Source organism: Lytechinus pictus, chromosome 8, assembly GCF_037042905.1.
Source record: "Lytechinus pictus isolate F3 Inbred chromosome 8, Lp3.0, whole genome shotgun sequence".
In the NCBI taxonomy this organism is placed as follows: Eukaryota; Metazoa; Echinodermata; class Echinoidea; order Temnopleuroida; family Toxopneustidae; genus Lytechinus; species Lytechinus pictus.
In genome coordinates this window covers 38,052,867-38,064,176 of record NC_087252.1, presented here as the reverse complement: position 1 = coordinate 38,064,176, position 11,310 = coordinate 38,052,867, and positions in this window count along the sequence as shown.

The window sequence follows — 11,310 nt, the reverse complement described above, 5'->3', positions numbered from 1 at the left end:
TCATTTCTTTTGGGGGTGTAAGTGCCCCCTGCCCCCCCCCCCCCCAGTGTATCCAACTTTCGCCAATAGGGGGGCGAAAATTTTTCACCCATAGTTTCCCCGATCGGCAGCTCAAAGTTGATTTTTGTTTGTTTGTTTGTTTCTTTGAAAGGGTAGACTTAACATTCATAACATTCAATAAATAGCTTTATTCTTATAAAATAAAGTAAATATGTAATAATACATGTATCATAAGCCCATTTTAAATAGTGCGAGCGCAAAGCGCGAGCTATAATTTTTTTTTAAATATGATGGGCAATATGTTTGTGATCTTCAAAACAAGATGCCTATGTAACCCGATTACAACTGCGATCAAAAAGCGCGAGCAGATATTTTAAATATGAGCTCGGAGCAGATCTAAAAGGGACATGTTAAGGAATTTTTGCAGTTAGCCATGAAGACGATATATGTTTCAACCAGGGGCGGCGGAACGTATTTTCCTTGGGGGGGGGGGGCAAAGCCAAAAGAGGTGCACTTATATGCCAAAACGGGCATTATGGTGCAAACGGATATTTACACCATTAGATTATCATCTGTGAAAAGAAGTTGTGTGTTTTGTAGTAATTAAGTTGAGCAAAGTTTTTTTACTTGATTTCTGATTGATAAGATATATATTTAAGTTTTATTTTTCGCGAGCAAGCGGTTTGAAAAAAAATTATTTCAAATCTGAAGTTGTAAAACTCGCTTTTTGGTCAATTATGGACCTATTTACTATTAAAAGGGCATCCTTGTATTAAAGATGTTGCGAACGAATCACGAGCTAAAACTTTTGGAAATTTCATGTAGGCCTAATAATACATAATAATAATAATAATATTGGTTTTATTTACCAAGGGATGCCACTTCAGTTCTGAAAACTGTTCTCCTAGCGGACCCTGCTACTATTACTAACCTGGCTTTAGCTGGGCTGCCTAGGCGCCCCAGAAAGGCATTTAATGAATTTCTTCCTACCGGGTACCCATTCACCTCACCTGGGTTGGGTGCAGCACAGTGTGGATAAATTTCGTGCTGAAGGAAATTACGCCATGGCCGGGATTCGAACCTACGACCCTCTGTTTCATAGTCAGAAGAATAATCCACTGGGCCACAACGCCCCACATAAAAAGTAAACATTTCGAGCATTTGTTGTAATCATGAAAAAAGGATTAACATTGTTAACACTAGGCGTAACGATCAATAAAATGTTATTAACATTTATATTCTTTATCACCATTTATGTTATGATCATCATTAGTATTATTTTTATTTTTATTACTAGTAGAAGCTCTTATTAAAATTACATCCCCTCCAATACAAATCCTATTATCTGGAGGTAACTCGCACGCGACCAGCATACTTAATCCCCTGAATCCTTAAACAATTTGCTTAGGCAGCAATTGCTCAGATAAAATCGAAATTAAGCCTATGCTTGATCCGGGCGCCTATTCTTAATGCAATACATGCTTTGGCCACAACATACACATGTATCATCATTCGTTATTGCTATTATTGCATAATATTATGTTATCTTGTAGTGACAACACCGTTCTTGTTACCAAAATGAATTAATTTCATTTTTTGAAATACGAACCTTATTTCGTTTTCGGACTAACGAACCTTCCGATTAACGAACCTTATTTCGTTTTCGGACTAACGAACCTTCGCAATTACGAACCTCATTTCGTTTATGGACTAACGAGCCTTCGGAATTAGGAACCTCATTTCGTTTTTGGATTAACGAACCTTCGGAATTACGAACCTCATTTCGTTTTCGGACTAACGAACCTTCGGAATTACGAACCTCATTTCGTTTTGCGGATTAACGAACCTTCGGAATTACGAACCTTCAGATATAGGAACCTTCGGAATTACGAACCTTCGAAAAAACAAAGCTTCGGAATTACGAATGTATGCGTAATACTACCATGGAGCTATTAAACACAGACACATCGATTGATCAGTTCTCCCAACATCTCCTAACATCTTATTTGGATTAACTTACGAATAAGATAATGAGGTTAGGATTGAGGATGATATGATAAGTTGGGCTCCAATTGCTCCTTAATCAAATCTAATGTGTGACGGGTATATTAATTATTTCTGACAAAGAGGCAACATCGTGCAGGCATGCTCATTGTAGTCAGTCACGGGTGTCCATCATGCTGATGTGATATATTCTGGCCATTACTCGATCTCTGGAGCCAGGAATGACTTCATATTTCTGATTATGTGCTGTCATTAACACGGCTTGTACTATTTCATCAAGTGTTTTTTTTTTCCAGAGCATACAACGTGAAACTAAAATTAATACCAGTTCTTACGATAGTGATGTGCATAGATGCATATTTTGTTTTTGTTCTTTTGTCGCTCTTGTTTTGTTCCTACTTGCTGAACTACCTGGATGTTGCTAGAAAGAATAATCAAATATTGTCATTGAAGTAAACTACGGTTATACCACAGCAGGGGGGGGGGGGGCAGTTGGCCCCAGAAATTGTGAAGACTTGCATTTTTACTGAAAAATAAATATAATTGACCAAAAGTACGCACGAAATCCTTAAATTTCACTTAACAAAATGCAAAAGGGCCCCAAATGATAAGCTCAGAACAGCACATGCACCAGAAATGTGTAGTCCTTCTTGGCTCCAGAGATCGAGTAATGTTCAGAATATATCACATCAGCATACACCCATGACCATGCATGCCCATGACTAAAATGAGCATGCCTGCACTATGTTGCCTCTTTGTCAGAAATAATATAACCGTCACACATTATAATTAATGAAGGAGCAATGGAGCCCAACTTATCATCCTCAATCCTAACCTCATTATCTTATTCGCAAGTTCATTCAAATGCAATTTTAGGTATCTTTCTTAGGAGCTGGGAGCACTGATTAATCGACGTGTTTATTCTATACCCCAATACATTACACTAATTTTTGTTAATTAAAATTTTATGTACAAAGCAAATGAAAGAAATACTTTTTTACATATCAAAGACAAGTAAATTGAAAATGAATTGGACTTGAATTGAATTCCTAAATAAAATAAAAAAAATAGGAAAGACCTGATTGCACTTATCACATCATGAAGATGAAAAGAGCATAAGGGTTTGTCAAGTCGTTTCAAGGTATTCCTGCAATACCATGATACCACACTGAATGTATTCGACGTCTATATATAATGTATTCTTACTTTTCAGAATAAAGAACCCCACGAAAAATAAGACTTCTAAATTTCTAACCGCTTTTAGTGTATTTTGGCTTCCAATGAAAGTCTGTTGACCTTTTGACCTTTCCCTGACCTTAATTGTCTTGACCCTTTATATCTTTTGGATAACGATATCTTACGATGTACTTATCAAAATCGAAAATAAAAAAATACACACATGCATAAAAACACGGAAAAACTAGCTTTCTTAACACTTTCAGTGTAATTTGCCATTTACCAAAAGTTCGTTGACATTTTGACATTTACGGTTATAACTTTTTAACGGGAGGTCAAGAGTATATGGTTGTGTACACTTTCTTGTTTGGTATAACAATACAAACAATTTGATGTATGACTCGACACGATTGGGGCAATTTAAAACATTGACCCCTATTGACCCAAATTTGACCCCTAACATGGTCAAGATGACCATTAAAATGTGTCACCAAGTTGAAACTTGTTCCTTGTGATGTCACCAATCACATAAAAGTGAAAAATCAGACTTAGCAAATTTGTCGAAGTAGATGACATATGCTGCCTGACTACTCGCAAATTTTGATTTATCAGGTACCTATTAATTTCGTGTATTCCATGAAGTTTTCTAAATATCCCTTTTCAGGTGTGATTGTAATAATAGAGTAAATAAACACGGTGGCAGCGTAGCTTTATATGTTAGAGATAATCTCCAATTTAAAGTAATAAATGATTTGACATGCATGACAGAAACAATTGAAAGCATTTTCATTGAAATTGAAATTGCATCAGGAAAAAATGTACTTGTTGGTGAAATTTATAGACCGCCTAACGGTAACTTAACTGATTTTACAGACATATAGTATTCTTTTTCTGATTCACCCTACTTTCAGAACAAACATTGCTTTATATTGGGTGATTATCGATCTGCTTCACTACCACGAAATGCCAGCTTGCCAGGATTTTTTAGATACTATGATCTCAAATTCTTTAACTCCTTGCATCACTAAGCCAACTCGCATGTTTGGTGTTACTACGACGCTTATTGATAATGTTTTCACAAACATCCACGCTTATTCAGACACGGGTATAATAGCATCTGATTTAACAGACCACTTCCCTTTATTTGTTTCTTCTCCCCACATATTTAATACTAACCAAAACTATTCAGAATTTCGAGGTTCAAGAAGAATGTCAGAACAAAATACTGTTCGTTTCAAAGAATGCTTGTCTCAAGTTGACTGGTCCACGGTACTGAATACAACTGATGCAAACCAAGCTTATGATGAATTTCTAAATAGTATTCTACCTTTATTTGACCATTATTTTCCAGTAAGAACATTATCCAAATCAAATTATAAAAAAGTACCACGCTCTCCCTGGATCACACGGTCTCTACTTAAATCAATAAACAAGAAAAATAAACTATACTATAAATACAAATCTACAGGCACAGATGACGCTAAATCTAGATATTCAATTTATAGAAATACCCTAACATCTGTGCTGAGACAAGCTAAAATAGATTATTTCTTCTTTTTATTTGAAACTCATAAAAAAGATACAAGGTCAACCTGGAAAGTGATAAATCAAGTTTTTAAGAAGGAAGGATCGAAAAAGAATATTAATAGGATCGTCCAACAAAATAAGGAAATTACAGATACAGATATTGCCGAAGCATTCAATTCTTTCTTTGTAAACATCGGCCCAAATTTGGCTAATACTAAACCTAATAGTAGCAAACCCTTTTATTCTTTTTTGCCAAACCGAAATCCTCGAACCATATTCTTTTCACCTGTTTCTGAACACGAAATTATAGAAATAGTTAAGAATCTACCGGCGAAAAAAAGTTCTGGTTTTGATGGTATTTCTTATGATTTTCTCATTAAAATAATTCATGAAATCGTGATGCCCTTGACGCACATATACAATCTTTCTCTACAGTGTGGTATTGTCCCTAATAAAATGAAGGTTGTTAAAGTTATACCTATCCATAAAAAAGGTTCAGTGGATGAATTGGGTAACTATCGCCCTATTTCCCTGGTGATTACTTTCTCCAAAATTTTAGAAAAAACAGTATATTCTCGTACAATAAAATTTATTACGAATTGTAATGTTTTTATTAACTCACAATTTTGCTTTCGTAAAAAGCATTCAACAGGTCATGCAATAATGTTATTAATCGATAAAGTTACCAAGGCAATTGATAAAAAATATCATGTTGCTGGTATTTTTCTGGACTTCTCCAAGGCCTTTGACACGATCAACCATGAAATACTTTTATACAAACTTTCTCATTATGGAATTCGTGGAAAGGCCTTGGAGTGGTTCAGAAGTTACCTTATAAACATAAGTCAATTTGTAGTCATTAATAACTCCAATTCTGAAATACAGCACATTGCATGTGGCGTGCCTCAGGGTTCCCTTTTGGGTCCATTGCTATTTATTTTATACGTCAATGATTTCCAAAACTCATCCTCTTTATTATCATTTTTTCTTTTCGCAGATCACACGAGCTTATTTTTTACACACAGCAATCCTCAAATCCTTCTTGAAAGACTAAATTTTGAATTATGCTCTGTGTGTGATTGGATACAAGCGAATAAATTATCCCTAAATTTTAAGAAGACACATTATATGGTTTTTAGCAACTCATTACACACATTGCCAGGTCTTGTTTATATGAATGGTAATGTTTTAGAACAAATTGAATCAACAAAATTTCTTGGTATCTTTATTGATTGAAAATTATCATGGAAAGTTCACATTGATCACCTTTGTAAATTGCTCTCAAGAAATCTTGGAGTAAATATTAAACTAAAGCCTCATTTTCCTCATCACATTTTGGAATTATTGTATTCTACGGTATTGTTACCATATCTGAATAATGGAATTTTAGCCTGGGGAAATGCCTCTAAGACAAAACTTGAATCCATACTTAAAATTAAAAAAAGAGCCGTGAGGATTATTTCTTCTTCTGACTTTCTGGCTCATACTAATCCGCTATTTTATTCAAACAAGTTATTGAAAGTAGCCGATTTATATTATTTTTTTGTTGGTATATTTATGTATCAACTAAATAGACAGGAATTACTGTGTGTATTCTCTGATTTGCTTGTTCAAAATCAAGTACACAATTTCCACATTTCCCCAGTGCGCACGGTTCTTGCCCTTAAATCATTTACTTTTACAGGGCCTTCCTTTTGGAATGATTTAGACACTCATATAATTGAGGCGCCCTCTTTATATTCTTTTAAATGTAGGCTGAAAATATTTCTTTTACAATCGTACGCTAGTGGGTAAGCGCCTTGCTCGAGTGACTATCATGTAGAACTCTTTATAATGTATTATTTTTCTACATTTGATTTATCTTGCTTCATTGCGTTAGGAGTTTTTAATCCTTGATTATTTTATTCTGGGAACCTATATGTCTACAAGCTTTGCTTTTTAATAGGTTCCTCATATTTCACGATATTGTATATCTTTGTAAAACACTACAACTATGTATTTTTTGTCATCTTCTCATAATTATGTTCAAGATGTATGTTTTTGTGGAATGTGAAACAATAAATCAAAAATCAAATTGTCAAGAGGTATCAGCTAGCGTTGCACGCTTGCATTTTGATTGGCGAGTTATGTCTCAATATTGATTATACAACAAACTACTTAAGTTCCCCTTTTAATGACAGTTTATCAAAAATTTTGGCTAGCGATTAGCGCTCGCATTAATGGTTAAAATATATTTACTTGATTTTATTCTATTTATAATAAAAAAAGTGCTTGAAATGTCCAGTTTTCAGGCCATAATATCGTCCGATTTCGCGCCCTAGGCAGTAATGAATAAGATATAATTAAATTGTCCCTTTTGTTAGCAAGAGGAATAGGAAGATAGTCATCATTTTTATATGCATGTCCAAAGAGGTCCCGGTCCTATGTGAAAACTTAAAGTCATAATAATTAAAAATATAATCTCTTTATTTATTTATTTATTTGTTTAAAAACGGGAGGTCAAGAGTATATAATTGTGTACACTTTCTTGTTTAGTATAACAATACAAACAATTTGATGTATGACTCGACACGATTGGGGCAATTAAAAAAAATGACCCCTATTGACCCCTAACATGGTCAAGACGACCATTAAAAATTTGTCACCAAGTTGAAACTTGTTCTTTGGGATGTCACCAATCACATAAAAGTGAAAAATCAGACTTAGCCAATTTGTCGAAGTAGCCGGTAAATCATGACATATGCTGCCTGACTAGAGCGCGCAGTACGAGCAGAAAATATTAATATTTAGACCATAAAACTGACATTTTTACAGAGCACTTTTTAAAAACAATTTTTAAATTACACAAAATAATGAAAGTTCGATTTCCAAGGGGAAATACGTTTTGTATATTGACTTTAAAAATTTGATATTTAAACTCCATATTGAACAAGATATGAAAATCAGCTAATAGGCAATACTGTGACATGAAAGATTCTTTTTATTTTCCAAGTCTTCCCCTCATCTTATTTTATTCACTCGTCTTTCTCCTCTCTTTTCCCTCCTTTTTTCCTTTTTTTTTTCTTTCTTTCCTTTTTTCTTTTTTTTTGCTCCGCCAATAGGGGGGGGGGGGGCTGTTACACCCACAAATGTAATAATCGCCTACAAATGTAATAACGCCCACAAATGTAATACCACTTTACCCACAAATGTAATAATTTCACCCACAAATGTAATAATTTTTGATCGCCCAAAAATGTAATAATAACTTCACCCACAAATGTAATAAATTTGAAGGGATTTTTGGCGAATCCGTTCTAAACTAAAATCCTATAGTAATACGTTCATATAGCACAAAAGTGCAAAGTCTTTTTTCCAGACCCGGTTGTTTCAAAAATTATAATATAAGTCCAAAGTCTTTTTTCCAGACCCGGTTGTTGAAACAATTATAATATAAATCCAAACTAAGATACGATAATGATATTCCAGTGAAATAAAAATGAGAATCGAGCTTAGTCTTTTCTCCAGACCAAGTTAATCAAAACTGGTGGAATTAATGTCTTTGTTGTTGTTTTAACAACATTGTGAATATATGCGCTAAGAGTAAATTGAGAATCAAGCATAGTCTTTTCTTCAGACCTGGTAACTAAAAACTAAAACCCTGTAGTAATGCGTTCATATAGCACAAAAGTGCAAAGTCTTTTTTCCAGACCCGGTTAATTCAAAATTTATGATATAAGTCCAAAGTCTTTTTTCCAGACCCGGTTGTTTAAAAAATTATAATATAAGTCCAAACAAAGATACGATAATGATATTCCAGTGGAATAAAAAAATAATCGTGCTTAGTCTTTTCTGCAGACCCAGTTAATTAAAACTGGTGGAATAAATGTCTTTGTTGTTGTTTTAACTTATACGGCGCATATTGTGAATACATGCGCTGGAAGTAAATTGAGAATCCAGCAAAGTCTTTTCTCCAGACCCGGTTACTTAAAACTAAAAACTAAAACCCTTTACCCACAAATGTAATAATTTCACCCACAAATGTCATAATGACTTTACCCACAAATTTTATAAATATGAAGGGATTTTAGGCAAATCTGTTCCAAACTAAAACCCTCCAGTAATGCGTTCATAAAGCTCAAAGTCCCAGTCTTTTTTCTTCAGACCCGGTTATATAAAACATTTAAACAGTCTTCCAAATAAAGATCCCAAAATTAATTCTTCTTAATGTTGAATAACATAGAAGTTTAGCATAGTCTTTCCTCAGACCCAATATTTCAAATATCAAATAAAAAATAATAAATAATAATTAACAAAAACAAAGAATCCACGATCTTATTAATGTTGAACAAAATGTTAGTATAGCATAGTCTTTCCTCCAGACCCAGTTATAAAAAAATCATTCAAATACAAAACAACAACCAAAAACAGACCCCGCAATGTTTTCAACATTGAATAGCTTGTTGTTGTTGTTGTTGTTTTCTTGGGTTTTAAGGCGCGTATCATTCAGATATGAATATTTAGTATCAAAATATGGTGTAGTCTTTGTTCCAGCCCCGGTTATTTCAAAATAGCAAATAATAAAGAACAATATTAACAAAGACCCCACAATCTCATTGATGTTGAATATTAAACTTGAAATTATAGCGTAGTCTTTCTTCAAGACCCAGTTATTTTAAAATGAAAAGTCATAAAAAAGATATATAATAATAATAAAACAAAGGCCCCACAATTTTATTGATGATGTTGAATAACTGTGTGTGTGTGTATTTGAGTTTTGTCAGACGTGTATCAATCAGATATGATTATTTACGTCTGGGACCGACCTTTAGCGTCACCATCCGAAAGACGTGACCAGGGCTCGAACCTCGAACATCTGTATCAATTTTTAACTTCCCCACATAGCTTGGATTACATGCGCACGCCAAAACGCCCAGTCAATAATATAGAAATATAGCGCAGTCTTCCCTCCAGACCCACTTATTTTAAAATTACAAATCATTTTTTAAAGAGTCAACAAGTAACAAAGACCTCCACTATCTTATTAATGTTAAATAACATGGAAATATAGCGTAGACTTTCATCCAAACCCAGATCTTTCAAATAACAAATGATGAATAATAATGATAAATAAATAATAATAAAAAAACAAACAAAGACCCACATTCTTATTTATGTTGAATAACATGGAAATATAGCGTAGTCTTTCCTCCAGACCCAGTTATAAAAAATCATCAAAAAACAAACCAACAACAACAAAACAAAGACCGTGCAATCTTATCAGCATAGAATAGCATGGAAATATGGTGTAGTCTTTGCTCCAGACCCAGTTATTTCAAAATAGCAAATTATAAAAAACAATAAAAACAAACAAACAATATTAACAAAGACCCCACAATATCATTGATGTAGAATAACGTTGTTGTTGTTGTTGTTATCTTGGGTTTTAAGGCGCGTTTCATTCAGATATGAATATTTACGCCTATGATTACTTTGTTGTTTTTGTGGTATGCGTTATCACAGGGTTTGTATAGTTTGGAAGATGTTGGGGTCTAAGTTTTAAGATTAATGTTTCGCTTATTTTTAAGAGAACTGGGTGTGGGGTAAAGGCAAGACTCTAAACCCAAGCATTTTAACTGGGTTTAATTTTTGAAGATTGGTTTTAGCTTTGATTTTGTTTTCAATATTTGTTTATCTTTTAAATAACCGGGTCTAGACGAAAGACTAAGCATAATACTCGTGTTAATCCACATGAATAAGAATATGACAAAGTCTTATCTTTTTAAGATTGTTTAAATTATTTTTTAAATGACTGGGTCTGGAATGAAGACAACGCTCTAAACATGTGCTTTTCTACATGGTCTAAATTTGGAGGATTGTTGGTTCTTAGATTCGTTGTTGGGGGTTGGGTTTTATCACTTTTTTATTCTTGAATAACTGTGTCTGGAGGAAAGTCTCCAATCGATCTTCATGTTAGATTATTGGGTATTCGTTTTAGAATATTTGTAAAAACTATTTTATTTTTTTCAAATAATAACCAAGTCTGGAGAAAGGATGTTTGCTTTACCCATGCATTGTTACAATGTTTTGTAGGGGTCTTAGTATTATTTTTTAAAAAAATGGGTGTGGGGTAAAGATGTATTTTTTACTGGGTGTAACTTTTGAAGATTGGTCTTAGATTTTAAGTTTTTTTTAATTCATTTTTTTAAATAATCGGGTCTGGAGGAAAGAGTACGTTTTAAAACTCGTGTTATTCCACAAGAATAAGAATATGATAGGGTCTTACGTTACAATATTTTTTTTTCCGTAATTTTTTTAATGATTAGGAATGGAATAAAGACAACGCTCTAAACCTCTTTTTAAAACAGGTTCTTAGGTTGAAGGATTGTTTGGTCTTAGATTTTGTGTTTTTTAATTATTTATTTTGAAGAAAAAAAAACTGGGTCTGGCTGAAAGACTGCGCTATATGTCCATGTTATCCAGCATTAATAAGATCATGGGGTCTTTATACTGTTTTTGTTGTTGTTGTATTGTTATTTATAATTTTGGAATAAAAGGGTTTGGAGAAAAGACTAAGCTCGATTTTCATTTTTATTCCACTGGAATATCATTATCGTATCTTAG